This window comes from Glandiceps talaboti, chromosome 16 (assembly GCF_964340395.1).
Source record: "Glandiceps talaboti chromosome 16, keGlaTala1.1, whole genome shotgun sequence".
Taxonomy (NCBI): domain Eukaryota; kingdom Metazoa; phylum Hemichordata; class Enteropneusta; family Spengelidae; genus Glandiceps; species Glandiceps talaboti.
This window is the reverse complement of record NC_135564.1, coordinates 6,634,930-6,651,136: the sequence shown is the minus strand read 5'-3', so window position 1 is coordinate 6,651,136 and position 16,207 is coordinate 6,634,930.

Sequence of the window (16,207 nt, the reverse complement as noted above, 5' to 3'; positions counted from 1 at the left end):
AAAAAACTCAACACTGAATTTACAAATTGCTCAACACAATATAATGATATACTACACGCAGAAAATATACACTGCAAACGAACGTAACACACTTTAATATAACATCACAATAAGACGGTGCAAAAAACTGTGAATTGAGGGTCAATGTACATTTTCTGCTTTCTAACGAGTTCATACGACTATGCTGAAAGCCTACAGTGAAGTTAAAAACTGTTTAAACTTTTGCGGTTGATTGTTGATTTTCCTGAAAACAAGACGGTGCGTGAACCGAACCATCAAATTTCTTTTTTATTATTTCGAAAGGACCAGGAACCAGTTTTCATATGGCAAAGATATGAGAGATTTTCAGTCGTGTCCGAGGCGTATTCTAACCACAGACAGGGAACATTTTCGTTTTCTGTGAAGTGAAAAAGAAAACCTCATATTAAAGTGGGGTTGAGTATATAAAGATAAAATTGAATAAGAATGCCGGCCGATTGTTCATATGCAACATAGACAGAAGGTCCTGGAGAATTCGTTCATGTCGTTCTCTGAATAAGTTCGGAATGTTTCTTTAAGTTTGCCTTAGCGAATTTTTTTTATGAAGGAATGAACCTTTTAAAATCAAAATTATATTTTATTTTTAGCCCCTGTCAACTCATCCTCTCGACGTCTTTTTATCGACATTTGACGATAGCAGGCATGAATTACTCATATCACTTAGATAAACTACGTTTCTATGTATAAGATACACCTTTAACTTAGAAGGAAATACTATAGAACTTGCAAATCACCCTTAGGCCAATATAAAGCTTTCAAACCAAACTACTTAACAAATCTCCCATTATACGTTATGTACGTGTAAATGAAGTAAGATATTATTGAATTTCCGCTTTTCTTTCTGTATATAGATGCGGGTGTGTATGTCCGTATCTCTGCCTGCCTTTCTGTTTGTTTGTGTGTGTGTGTGTGTGTGTGTGTGTGTGTGTGTGTGAGAGAGAGAGAGAGAGAGAGAGAGAGAGAGAGAGAGAGAGAGAGAGAGAGAGAGAGAGAGAGAGAGAGAGAGAGATGTATAATATGGATTATGCGATACCCTGTCTGTCTTTCTTTGTCTACCTGTGTCTCTCTGGCTTGCTGTCTGTTTTTGTGTTTGTAAGTGCGGATGTGTCAGTGTCTGTGAGTAGCCAATAATCTGTCGATGGCCAGATAAAACATCACTAAGTCATAAATTGACAGCCAGATACAAAATCTTTAAGTGATGCATTGACGGCTAGGTAAAAAATCACCAAGTCATAAATTGACGACCAGATAAAAAGTCATAATTCTAATAAATTGACGGCCAGAATAAACAACCTATGATGAAGTCGACAGACTTCCAAGTAAACCTTCGGTTGCATTTTATGTACGTTTATCCTTATACCCCACATGAACGTGTAGGGTTTATGGTTTATGGTCCAACAACTTGAAAACTTGAGGTGTAAATCATTCTCTCGTTTCCTGCGCTGTTATATTTTTAAATAAATACATATGGTGCCCCTCAAAACAGCTGAAAACAAATATCATTAGAATATTCAGGAAATCATACTCTAGGTAAAAGTCAAAATCTTGATCTTGATCTAATAGTCACAAATATCTTTCCTATTTTTGTAATAAATAAAATTTAGATAAACGATGCTTACCAAAACAACAGTCTAATTCAAATGTTTTTCCCCACCGGGACATTCTATACACGACAAAAAATGTGCGCTGAAAGTTTTATCACATGACATACCAAAAAGATTGTTTAATTTCCAAAATAAATTTTTCCAGTATTTAAGTGAAATTTTCCGCACAAATAAATACCAATAATGTCGTCTTCACTATTTTTCCCACTTGAACTTTAGGAACACGACATTCCAAAAATACTTTACTGCCAATGTTCTCGCTCAACGTTTGGGCAAACTACATGCCAAAACAGTTTATTTCAAATGAATTTTTCCTCAGACGAAATATATTTCCTATATTTTCCCGCTGTCATAACTTTCGCACACGAAACACCAAAAAATGATATATTTCCAACTTTTCACCACCGCTTAGTATCGGCGCAGACGACATACCAAAATTGTCTATTTCCACTGAAAGTTTTGCGCGCACGACATAAAGTGATCCTGTCTCGTCTGTCGCCAAATCAATCAATTTGGCGTAATCTTGGTGTATTAATTTGGTGTCGGGTAACAGCATTGCAACATTTGGCCTGCTGTACGCTTAGATGTACATTTACCAGTCGTCAATTATCTCTAGTTTTCGTTAAGAGCACTACATATTGTGATTCGCAGCCGTATCTTGGGGACAGAGAATGTCATCAATGTTTCTTTCTTTTGAGTCTAAAATTCAATTAAGCGAGTTTAATTGCAGATCTATTTGACCCTAGAGACAAACATCCTATCACGATATCTTGAGGGAAAGTTGGTGACTATAGCCCACGAACAGTGGGTAATTACTCATCTTGACCTCATGGCCATATTTAAGCTTTCTTTAGTTTAACAAATTGATGGTTCACAAAAGCTTCAGTGCTAATGTTCCTAGTTGTCGCTTTAAAACCACTCTACCCTGTTCTGTGGTATAAAAAAGTCAACGTAGTAAATATGGATTCCTTTCCAAAAATCAAACAACTTAATGTACTTTCCCGCCAAATCAGTAGAACAAAATTCTTCGTTTACTGAAATTGTTGTCTGATACAGAATTAATTTTTAGAATAAAATTAGACAGACAATCTCTATTTATTTATGAATTAAGACAACAAGATTTAAGAAAGGATGAACACAAATACTTGATATGTCTGGTATTGGCGATTAGGTTGTGCTTAAGTAGTTTGAATCAAACAAGCAACATAATCATACTGACGTTACATTTTTAAGGAACATCCAATAATCATGTGTTGCAACTATAATCTCAAAAACTGGTAAAACAAATGTCAACTGTTCACCACTGCCAAGAATTTTTCCCAGTTTTTCAGCTAAACTTTTATCAGTGCAAATTTCGGTTTTAGGTTCTTTTAAGTTTTTACGATATATGTGATTCGGGTTAATTTTTGCTTAAAACGGTCATTGGTAAACCATTAAGTACTATTACATAAGTTATATTTAAAACATAAAAGTTAACATAGTTTGAATATGTTGAACCTTGTTTTTTGCTTTTACTGAAATTTGTTTGTTCCTTTGAATGTATATACATCATTCATATTGTATTATTGACAGATACAGATATGAACAACAAGAAAGAGTGGCAGAGATATGCAAATGTTTGAAGTGAAAAGGTGAGAGAGAGAGAGAGAGAGAGAGAGAGAGAGAGAGAGAGAGAGAAATAGAGAGAGAGAGAGAGAGAGAGAGAGGACAGTGACATAGCTATAAAGAAATAGGGACGGGAGAACGACAAAGAAGTGAGAACAGACAGCAAGTGAGTAGTGGATGACATGGATGAATCGGTCTGTGTTAGTGAATGGTAGAGTGGGAGTGTGTGCATGTGGTGGGGGAGTAAAGCGTCGTGATAACAAGTGACTTGGAATCGAAGAGAGAGAACGTTGAAAGAAGTTCTCAAATAATAATGATTCTACACAGGGATTTTTTCTATATCGTTGATCAGTAGATACGAAGTAAAGACTAGAATGATCACCTTACTCGTGGCTATACTTAGGAAAATTGAATATAACTTTAAAGTACTCGACATCGATATTTTCTCGCTGTCTGTGAAATAACAATCCGCTTCCCTTAACCTTTGCACGGCTTGAGGCAGTTGTTAAACAGAAAAATTGTCATTTTTGCGCAACTTAGGAGTATAATTGTATACGTACGTACTGTAATATCACAAATAAGTTCATCTTGGTCTAAAATTGAGGCTATATGTCAAGATTTTTTTACAAGTAAATGAGAAAATTGTATTGAGCCTTTTTGGCGGGAACAATCGACCAGTGAAGTGTTTAAGATGTCAGTTTCGATCGTAGACATCAATCAATGTGTTACTTTGGTTTAAACCTGCCAATTACATTTTTTTGTATCGAATTTGTACATCGACCGAGAAATAAGACGTGAAAATCTGTCTAATTACTCAAGTTTCCTGGCCACACGCTGTAATATTCGTATTTTCCGTAGTGTTAATGACTTCGTTACGGCCGCTTTTTCGATGAGGCGCACTCTTTCTTCTTTCGATTTCCTAACATCAAAAGAAGTTGGCATTTCCCTAATGGCGGAGCTGACCTTCAGATCAATAATACTAACCAAATATTATTGAAGATATTAAATTGTCCTCTGTAATATCGTTTTCTACTCAAATATTACAACTTTAGATTTCTTGCACGTTTTGATCTACCGTTCACGGTTTTAACACATATACAAACAACCTTTTGAAAAATTAAATCACTATTGGTAAAGTTTTTGACAAATGGAGTAATTTTGCGATTATGTTTCCAAAAAATCGAAATCGTTTGGAGAGTTTGTTAATGAGAGTTCCATAAAAGCAATCAGTAATTAACAGCACCATTTTTCGTATAACACTCAAATGCAAGTTAACAATAACGGCTGATTAGCAGTACTGGTTATGTAATTCTAGAAACTAGCTCGTTTGTTATAAATGGTCGTTATGTCACTTTAGCGGCGATTAATTTTCACTTTGCGACACTTTTCAAACATGTCTGCGTCGGTTGGCGTGGTAGACAGACTGTGTTTTTAACACTTTAGTCACGCTTATGATTGTGCTCTGTTTGGACGTTAGCTGAGTGTTGAGATTAGAGACGACGATAACGAGATTTGGAGGCTGAGTAAGTAGGGATTAATGACGTCTCAATTGCTGCGTAAAGCGGTCATCGTGACCACGGAGACTGTGACGTAGGACGCAAATCACAATAAAAATCTGCAAAAAAAAACATATCGCTTCCATAAAATGAACACATCTGCTATTTGAAAAACTTAGTTCGCTTTCTTCAAAAACAACTTGAAATGAAACGGGAAAGCCGCAAAATGACAGCGGTAAAATAGGAGAGTCCTTGAGTTTAAAGCAATTCACTGTAAAACGAGAAATATTGCCGCCAATCTCAAAAATGTCCAAAGTGCTGGCATCATTGCGGCCCCTGGGTTGTTACGCGAGAAACACTTCAAAATAAATAACAGTATAAAATCTGCAAGGATACCATAGTTCTTTTTCTTTGAAGATAAAAATAAATCAACAATTCCAAATTAATCAGGAATGGGAGAATAATATCTGGGGAATATGTGTGTGGTGGGGGGTGCAGTTCGAATAATTTTTCAAACTTGTTACAAATCACGATTAAAGTAACATATTTTTTCAGTAATTAGTTGTGAATTTTTTTTATTATTATTCAATAAATAACTAGGCAGGAAAGCAAATCAGCGGTGACCACGTTATAGTTGGACGAACCCATCAACAAACAGCCACACACACACACACACACACACACACACACACACACACACACACACACACACACACGCACGCACGCACGCACGCACATACACACATACACGTACACACATACGCACATACGCACATACACACATACACACATACACACACACACACACACACACACACACACACATACACACATACACACATACACACATACATACATACATACATACATACATACATACATACATACATACATACATACATACATACATACATACATACGCTCGTACAGTGGAAATTCAAACACGTTTGGTTCAAATAGTGTTTCGTACCATGACAATCTTGAAACTAACTTTATGATGAGAACTGCTAATAATGGCATGTCTTTAGTCTCGAACCTTAAAAGGGAACAGAAGCGAGATCCACTTTACCATAAATTTGTATTTCTTTATGCTTATTGGAAACAGAAAACATATTGCATCAACCCTGCATAACGCGACGTCTCTAAACGATAGTTTTGAAATTAGCAGTTCTTGCCTGCTGTATACACTGGGGCGAGGCAATATCGGAGACAAACAGTCTTAAGAGAATGATTAGTTATGTTCCCATAGCTGGGCACAAAATGAATTGTGTGTGGTTATTATTTCAAGAGGTATAACATCTTAACACCGTTTATTTCCTATAATGCCTCGCCCAACGTACTCTCTAACTTAACCGAGCGTGTGCAGGGGGAAGAGGGAACAGCTCCACACATCAAATATCTGCCTTGGCTCTTCTGTTGAAAATCGCATTGCTTGAGATATAGTACACGTGTATTTGGCAATTTATGACGAGATGCCAATGCAGAGTCATTGTTTGCCTTTCGAAATGGAGAATGATTCCTCCCTCAGTTGAATACTCGTATTGCCAACCCTTTCTTTTGTTATGTAAATTACCACGGTTGTCTACCAGTAAAATATACCAGAAGGCCAAATAATACCAGGATCAGCATTTTTTTCTATAGGTTATTCATTTATCAATTGTTTGTTGTGAGCTAATTGTTTGACGGCCATATTCCATTAGATTATCCCCAGTTCGTTGATGGAGCCTTTTCAAATATTTTACTTCCATGTCAGTGAAGGTGGTCACACTGCACCGTTCGAATTCTGTTGAAAAGGTGTATGGCATCATACGAATCAACGTTAGCGGGCGCTGTACCAATTCTCTTGTAATATTGTACATGCTCATTAGGATCATTTATTTATATTAAATAATTAAATCACTCACTCACTCACTCACTCACTCACTCACTCACTCACTCATATTCACACTGCACATCCGTCTTGTACACAACATGTACAAGACACTTGTTATAGATTTTTACTTCAGAGAATTACAGGAAGTGTTTGATTTGTTAATTGTTGGTTGATTAATTATCAGGTTCATTAAATTCTCAGTGTATTTACTCATACAAACTACACGTATTTTAAGACTTCCACACCCCCACACCCCCACACCCCCTTTTCCAGGTCACGGGCTATGAAATATTCTTCTAGTCATCATGAGAAATAAACTTGCACGTTTGCTTCGTGGTCAGTGAAAAGTCGATCTCGCAAGCCAGAGTACACATTTCTGCTGAAGCAATGAAATATGAATGGCGGGTACGTTTCGGACAGTGCCGTAAAGTGGACTGTGGTTTACGACGTTGGTGAAAATGTCACAGACAAACTACAGTACGAGCCACGCTCGGCGTACACGTTGGAAAACAACAGCATGGTACTGATCATTGTATGAGGGCGTCGTATGGTTAAACTCATTGAGTTTATCATTTCAAATATTTTCATTCATTCATTATTCGTTTCAAAGGCTAGTAGTAACGTTGTCGAAAAGTGTAATACAGAACTTATTAAAGGGGAACAAAGACAACGCTGAGTTTATCTTAGCTGCATTTATTCACAATCAGATGACCCAGGTAAGTCATTTTCTTAAACCCTGCATCGTACAACCCTCGGTACAACCTCTATGAAATTATTATATATCCACCTTTGATATCCACCCGAGTCTATATGATAATAATATATATATAACACTGTTGGTTTTTATATAGAGCTTTCACACTCTAGAGCCGTGCTTAAAGTGCTTTACAATTATTACCATGGTACGGATGTATAGTGGCACAGCGGCCCTTAATTTCCTCAACTCCCAGGGGAGCATACAATCCATTGCAGCCTATGTAAGTGCATAGGATTAAAGCATTCACATTGCAACCTCTATCCTACCAGGTTCCCAATTATATAGCTGGGTTGTCTGGGGAACAGTCGTTGTTCAAATCGTGCCCAAGGACTTTAGCCAGCTGCAGTAAGAAACAAACTGCATCGACGGGGCTCTAAGCTGCCCCCGGCAGATTCCAAGCCGGCCACTCTATTAAACCATTCGCCCATCATGACTCTGCAATACCAAATACCACATACAAGTGATTATGGGTCTGAGAACCGGAGTCGATATTCAAGTCAACTCTTTCCCTCGGTGCTGATAAGCAGGTATGATATCTCTCTTTTCTTAGGTTTTATAGTATTTGGCCACATGGGGGCGTCCTTCCTTGCAAGATGAGTACGATGTCGCGCATCACCCTTACCATGCGTGACGTCATAGTAGATACATTTTTAAAAACTCAATAGTCAAAGGTCGAGACTATGCGGATTATATTTACGTAAAACTACCCAGACAGTTTCAAAATTTAAAATATCCCTGATAAGTACAGAATTCTCACATGAGCGACAATCGGATGACAAAACTTATTGTCACTAAAACTATAGGATGTTGGGTTAACAAAATTATACAAGTTGCACCCCGACCAACCGATTTCGAGTTGGTCATCTATATCTAGCTGAAGTGGGGGGGGGGTGTTTTAAAATTCAGGTTTCTCAAACTCGGACCCCCCCCCCCCCACAACTCGACTACCAAATCCCCTTGTAAATGCTATAATACCATATGCAGGTAGGGTGGAGGAGTAAGACATTTTGACAAATCACATATTTTCTCATGTCATTTCATGGCACCATAATGACAAATCTACTGTCACTGAATAATAATATTGTTATTGTACTTTTGATGAAACATAGTGGTAGAGCTGTTTTCTAAAGTAACCCCCCCCCCCTTCGTGTCTTCTTTGCTAAAATGCCCCCCCCCCTCAAACCCCCCCCCCCAAAAAAAATATATCCCCATCAGTTAAAAAATGACCAGCCCCTTAGGAACAGGAATCCCGGAGTGTGACCTCTCTGGAAGAACGCTATCATGCGGCAAATCACCATGGGACAACGGCGGTCACATCAATTTCAAATTACTGTCATGTTGTCACTTACTATCCACCTTGCTGTCATTTACAGATAAAATTGATGTTATCAGAATTTCAAGCACATACTCAAAACCAGCATGGTGGCAAAACTTGTCATAACTGACACTGAAAGACTATCTGCTCAGTGTAGCTGACTACACGTTACATTTGATTGAAAGTGCTGATATTTTTCCTATACTATTTTCCTTCCCAGATTCAAATGAACAGTTCGGCGTTGCCTTCGGAACAACACAGATGTTAACGCTTACGACGTATCTTTAGAAGCCCCCCCCCCCCCCCAAACTTAAAGTGATTGGAGGGGAAGGGGTAATGTGGGCAAGTCATTTGGCTCATAGAATGTAGAGACATGAAAATCATTTTGCGCTTGTTATTATACTCAATTTATCATAAGTGAAATTAATTTACGCAATTCGAGATTCATATATTAATTTATATAGTTCTTTTTGGCGAAGGGATGATTGACGTTTTGGGCATTAGTGTCGGTTTGTCGGAGAAGAGTTTGCTAATTTCGTGCGCAAAATGAATGCAGCTGCCATTGCGAAACAAAACCAACGTGCTCATCATGTCTTGAAAGTTCAGTTCTATATATTTATTTACTACGCGGCGACACAAAATATACAAAATCTAAAATCTTTGAACTGGTTGTCATTTTTAACAATGATTGAACATAGAAATAATACAAGTTAGGTTTTGACGACAGTGTGTGGCAAACATCAAAGGAAGGGTTGGTCTAAACATGACTGATCGACAGGATGGACGTCTGGACACAGTGGAGGCATCTGTACTCCCACAATTCCATGTTGTAACATCTGCTGTTTGACTAAAGTGTCACTTTCTTTGACTTTACACTCGCTAACGCAGCGCGCCAAATCACGGGCAGACGACAGAGCTGGTTGCCGTGATTCCCATTTTGTATAGAGGACCAACTGGGAGACTACACGAGGCAATTCTGTACGTTGGATGACACGTTTATATTTTAACAGTAAGTAAAACTTACGTTGTAATTTCCATATTTCAATTAATCAAAACGTTATCATAAATTGACGCTGAGTGGTTTGAGTTTCGGCCGGTTTTAGTGATTAAAGTTATCAAATCGTTCGTGGACTAGACGAGTTACAATGCTAACTAAACGTTTACAGTTTTCCGTAATACACTTCACTCCCTGTAGACTCGAATAGTTTCAACTTCGATTAATTTTGACTTAATTAATTGTTTACACTATGTAATTACAATTAATGACAAATTGCAAACCATTTAGCAATTCTAACATTTACGATTCATTTAAGCTCTCTTACTACTCATATTCTTTGTATACCATATACAATATGATTGTGTTAAATTTGTGTTTTCAAATCACAGTTTAGTAAACTGTCACTCCTGGCAATGTGGCACAATCAATTAATTAATTGGCGGTAACAAATTATAACTGTTTTCGTCATCAATATATTCATAATCGCAATAAAAGTCTGAGATCAAACGAAAGCTGGACTATCACTGAAAAACTTACGTCAGGTATTGTTTTTTTTATGTCATTATTAATGTTGTATACATAATATGCGACAGGTATGTCTCGAAAATGTTCACTTTGTTGGCTTTTAAATCGACACAGGTGTCAAGTTTCATAATTGGTTGAGGTAATACTCAAAATCCAAAAATGTATTTCAATAAAATTACAGGAGACATAAAGTAAAATTACACAATTCGCACTGGATAGCTAAATTAGTGAGTCTCGCGACAACTTGTAATAAATAGCAACAGACAAATTGTCCTTTCAAGTGTCTGCTGACGAAGATTATACTGAAATAAACTAAAAAATTAATGATCATATAAACCACCAGGTTTATTGCTTGGTTTCTAGCCGACCTCGACGGTTGAACAGAGGATGGCTATGATCACGCTTCAGTACATTTTCATACCGTCTGACGTGTTTAGACAACGGACGTCATTGACGACGAGAACAGCAACACTATTATTGAATGTCATCTCAACTCTCACATATCCATCGGCCCAAGTATTCACTGAGTAAACTTAGAACTCTATGCAATCCTAAGGCACCGTTGTTATAATGTTAATGTTTTTGCGATCCATGTCACCGTCCACATTGTCACTATACAAATTGTGTTTGTTCAGTACCTTTTGTCGAGCGACTCCTTAAAATAAGGATAGAATTTATAAGCAGGTTTGCGTTGTAAAAAAAGAATACCGCACCATTACCCGTGTTAAGTTGGTTCATGTGTTTACGGTTTTTAATACAGATATGTCTGTCTGTCTGTATGTATGTATGTATGTCTGTCTGTACGTACGTACGTACGTACGTACGTACGTACGTACGTATGTATGTGTGTGTGTATGTATGTATGTATGTATGTATGTATGTATGTATGTATGTATGTATGTATGTATGTATGTCTCTTTGTGTTTCTGTGTCTGTCCGTGTGTTTAAAACTTACAATTCCAAGCACCTGTTTCTTTGTCTGGTAAGATCTACACCATTGCCATTGTCTCAGTATACAGCTATTAAAAATTCTTGCTCGAATCCTTCTGAAATAAGCTACATTCTTCTATGTATATTAATTGCTTGTATATAACTGTCAATAATATTTCTGAATGAATTGGTATATGTATGTATTTTACATTATAAAGAATGCCAGCTATTTCAAAGGAATGAGAAACACCGGTCTACAAGCTAGTGCTTCAAACGACACTTAAATGTCACTAATGTTGAATGGAACAAGTCATAAATGTCACTCAATCGTTAATTCCGTCGTAAACCCATATTGAAAGGTTTCACCGATTGTAAAATGACTGTGAGTTCTAAATATTGCATAGAAAGTTATAAAACTGGTTTCTATTCTATTTTAATTTTATGTTAGTGCTGCTCCTAACATGCATATTGAGCCCCTGATGCAAAAGGGATACAATGAATAAATAAATATTCGAAGATCATGTCCATATCTTTCGATTTTATTATTTCCAAAGCCATCGTCCAAAACCATTACATTCCTGTGTTGATGATATATAGTTCGCTGACAACTTTATGAGTAATATAATACTTACTATAGTATCAATAGGGGATCTTTTTCCGTAAAATTCAAAGTCTTTGCAATTTCTCCATATATTAAAATTTATTCCTGGTCCTATTAAAATAACAAACGAAAGTTTTAGGTTCACAATCTTGTTTTCAAAAGAAACTAAACATTTTGAACTTCTTTTTATTTTATGGGTGTCTTGATAGCATAGACCAGCTAAGTTAACTTTCCTCTAATCTATATGTAAGGTCTATCGAGCATAGGTAAAACTACTAGAATCAAACCTAATCCCTCTAAAACAATTCTATTCCCTTCAGTCATTACTCAAAATTGACAAAAGATCAATCTCACACTATGTTCGAATGAATAATGAAACATTTACTCAAATCCACAAATATATACTTTACATATGTAATATATGATATATATATATATATATATATATATATATATATATATATATATATATATATATATATATACACTAAGCAGTTTCTTTTTTTGAAAATCTGAACATATAGTCACGTGGCCGAAAATTAATATGAAGGATTGGGTGGGCCTGCTGAAGCAACCCTGCAAAGCCTGTGAGAAACGTCTTGGCTAGAAACACCTTACTGATATATATATATATATATATATATATATATATATATATATATATATATATATATATATATATATATATATATATATATATATACAGAGACAGACAGACACACACACACACACACACACATACATACATACACACATACACATACATACATACATACATACACACACACACACACACACACATACATACATACATACATACATACATACATACATACATACATACATACATACATACATACATACATACATACATACATACGTACATACGTACATACTGACCTGATCATTCTGTCCGAACTTTTGGGAACCCTTTCGAGATGGGTTTTCATATGTGTTTTATATAATGATATATATGTTTGATATGATACAAGTGGTGTATAGTACATGTATCTACACTATAAAATCTCACATCGTGTTTGGTCACTAGAATGGCATCGTGCGTTATCTATCATCAGGTGATGTTTACACGTAAGGTGCCACAATTACAATTATAACACAAATTTAAGATGGGGTATTCGATATCTTGACAGTGTATATATGTCTGTTCTTACGCAAACACACCATTCCCTTGTGTCTTAAATACAACTCTTAGTTTTAGGCTGCTACAAAAAAGTCGAAGGTCGTCCCTATAATCTATCTTGTTCAACTCAGAAGCCAGGGTGTTATAGGGTGTTACACATAATCCACTCGACTACCCCTCGGTGCTACTGTGTTTTAATTTCACAGCATTAAACTAAAGATTTAAATTCAATTACAAATGACGCCGAAGCCACTTGCTCACATCAAAAAGTCTCCTACGCATGCAATTTGTGATTTACACTCTGTGCGCGTATGTAAGTATGCAAACGCTCTGATCTGATGGCTTAGATGAAATCAGCCATACCACCTGCTACAGAGTCCGGAAATGGGCATCCTCTAATAGGTTTGTCTATAGCGAGACAAAGCATTGATATTCAATGTGACGTACTGGCGTTACACAAGAATAACTTGAACACTAAACATTAGCCACATTTCCTGAAATTCAATGATAGATTCTCGCCCTATTGAACATGAATTTGCTCGATTCAACACTTTGAGCTAGCTAGCAATTCCGAACATTTGACCACGTGACTGTAAAATGCGTTAATATAAATGAATAGCTTCTTTCACTAGTGATGTAATGCGGAAACGTCCTCAGGCAAACGCAAATATTGAGAGGCCGAAAGGAAATTGTTTTATTTTTGTAAGGCGACCTCATAATATTCAATATCTGGAGCCTAATAGCTCAAACTGACAGATCTTTTAATTTCATATGTTTAAGTTGTATTTGCGTCAACATATTAATCCTTTCGAGAACTTGAAACGTTTCTGATAACTTCTTACAACAATTTTACATCGTCGTAAAGCTACACACCTTTTTACGGCACTCTACCGTTTGTTGCTTCATAGTAAAATTATGCTCTTGCTTGTGAGAATGTTGTTTTTTTCATCCATTCATTCATTTATTAATTTCTATTAATGATGGAAAGGGTCTGGTTGAAAGGTTATAAAAGATCTATTCAAATCGCACACTTTTATTACTTCCGCTTTGATTTTGTGTATTGTCTTTCCCGGATATTGCATCAATCTTGTCTGATCTATTTTGTATACATATAATATATTGTGGATGAATGACTTTTGATTGATTTTCCCGACGAACCCGTTTATGTGTGTTTTGTGTCTTTCGTTCAGTCTGTCTCCGTGGTTATTGTCCAAAATAGTGACGTCACGCTATGTTCATAAAACAAGCGATTCGTCGCAAAACAAGCGATTCGTCGTAAAACAACTAGACCTCAACGGTTGAATAATGTTGGTCCCACCCAGTCTGGGTGCTCTAAGTGCTTTACAATTATTACCCCTGGTTTAGATCTATAGCGGCACAACAACCCTTTATACTTCCTCAACTCCCTGGGGAGCATACAATCCACGTTCATACCTTATTGGTTGGATAGTCATGATGTCATCATTACTTACAAATATTTTTCTTGATATGAATTCGCCATTCAGCGACTGTAACATGACATCAATATACCAAAGTATCATTTTACAAGAGCAGAAAAATTACTTTTGCTCCCAAGAATCATGGTGATTTTGAACTATAAAAGGGGGATTCTGTCTTCATTTTATCTTCCATCTAACATAACATGGATAGATTTACACTAAAACGCTAAGACAATCATTGATTATAGTTCATAAGGTGAACATACCCTACATTAACCAAGTTATACGTAAACGATCGGAGCTGTCTCCTGTCGATTGCAAATGCGTTTATCATCCGGTAGAGTCAAGGCCCTCTAAGAACACAGCAACGATACCAGAATTAGAATCATGGACATGGAGTGATCAGAACGAAACGAAACACAGTATTGTCTAGACACACATTTCTTTCTTCAGGAAAGCCTTACAGTAATGGCCTTATTTCTTCTTGTTGCAAATTCTGACTTTTCTATCAAATCATAAAATATATAATAATTATCAATACGCTTTTGATGGTTTGTTACAATATTTAGAAGTGTTACACGAGCGTTTAGTCGTAACACGAAGTTCTGGGTAGCAGACGACATGAAAGATTTGATTTCAACACAAAATAAGTTTTAATGTTACCCATTTATTTTTATCGTTTTTTGCTTTGGGAAATTGATTGCAATTGAAATATTAACATCGAGCAAATGTTTACGTAGTACATCATTTTCGTCAACATGTCCTAAAGATGTCCCTTACGTGCTCATTTTCATATCAGAGACACCGTATTCAATCAACGCTATCAAAAAATATCGTAGCTCCCCCATCACTCACCCAACGACAGATTCGCATTGGCAATGTCATAAAATAAACATTAATTTTACTGGAAATAGCTTAGTAAATAAATGACACTACACACCAATCTATTTTCAATTACATTGAAAGTGACACAACGAAGACTTTATTAATTACATTGTGATGAATGTATATTTAACCGACACTAATTATGTCTCTTGTGATGTGTAAACTGTCTTCTGCTCTTACGTCACACATTGCCAATCTCTGATTGGTTGAATTATCAATTGATATGAAATGTATCAATTCACCGGATGTCAGTCACGCGGATATCACGTGTTATCATTGACACTGTGCAATGTCGGTACATCTTTCTGCGTTAGAGTATGTTTACAGATACGATTTATGCTATAGCCGACATCGGTGATATAAAGTTTATGCTATAGCTGACATCGGTGATATAAAGTTTATGCTATAGCTGACATCGGTGATATAAAGTTTATTAAAATATATCCGAGAGAAATGTTTACTTCGTACCTGAGTCTTGTTCAAATACGTGTACATATAATATAAACTGCCATTTATATTTGCCATTTTCAGTAATTCTAAAAGTTCATATTACTTGACTTCCGTCACATTTATCATAGATTTTAAGATCAATGTCTAATTTTAGATACATTTCTTATCCCCCTCTTGTCTCGAGAGGGACTCTCCGCGAATGTCATAGAATCTATACATGCGTCCTAAATAGCCCCTGATGGTTATGGAATGAGGAAACCGCCATGACAAACTTTGACACTTTGGCTTTGAAATTAGATAACATTCAATTATCTTATTGTATTAGAATTTGGAATTCATGAAACAGTGTATCTGTACCCCTAATAATAAATAACTACATGTATTTCATGTAGGTCCATTCAATAATCGGTAAGGGTTTGAAACATTTGCTGCACTTTGAGACAATCTATATATAGTCCCTCCACAGACCTTCGCCCCTTGTCAGGTCATGGTTGTCTGTCTAGTTTACACAAAAGATATTGGCAAGAGATTTTTTATGGTGATGCTACAT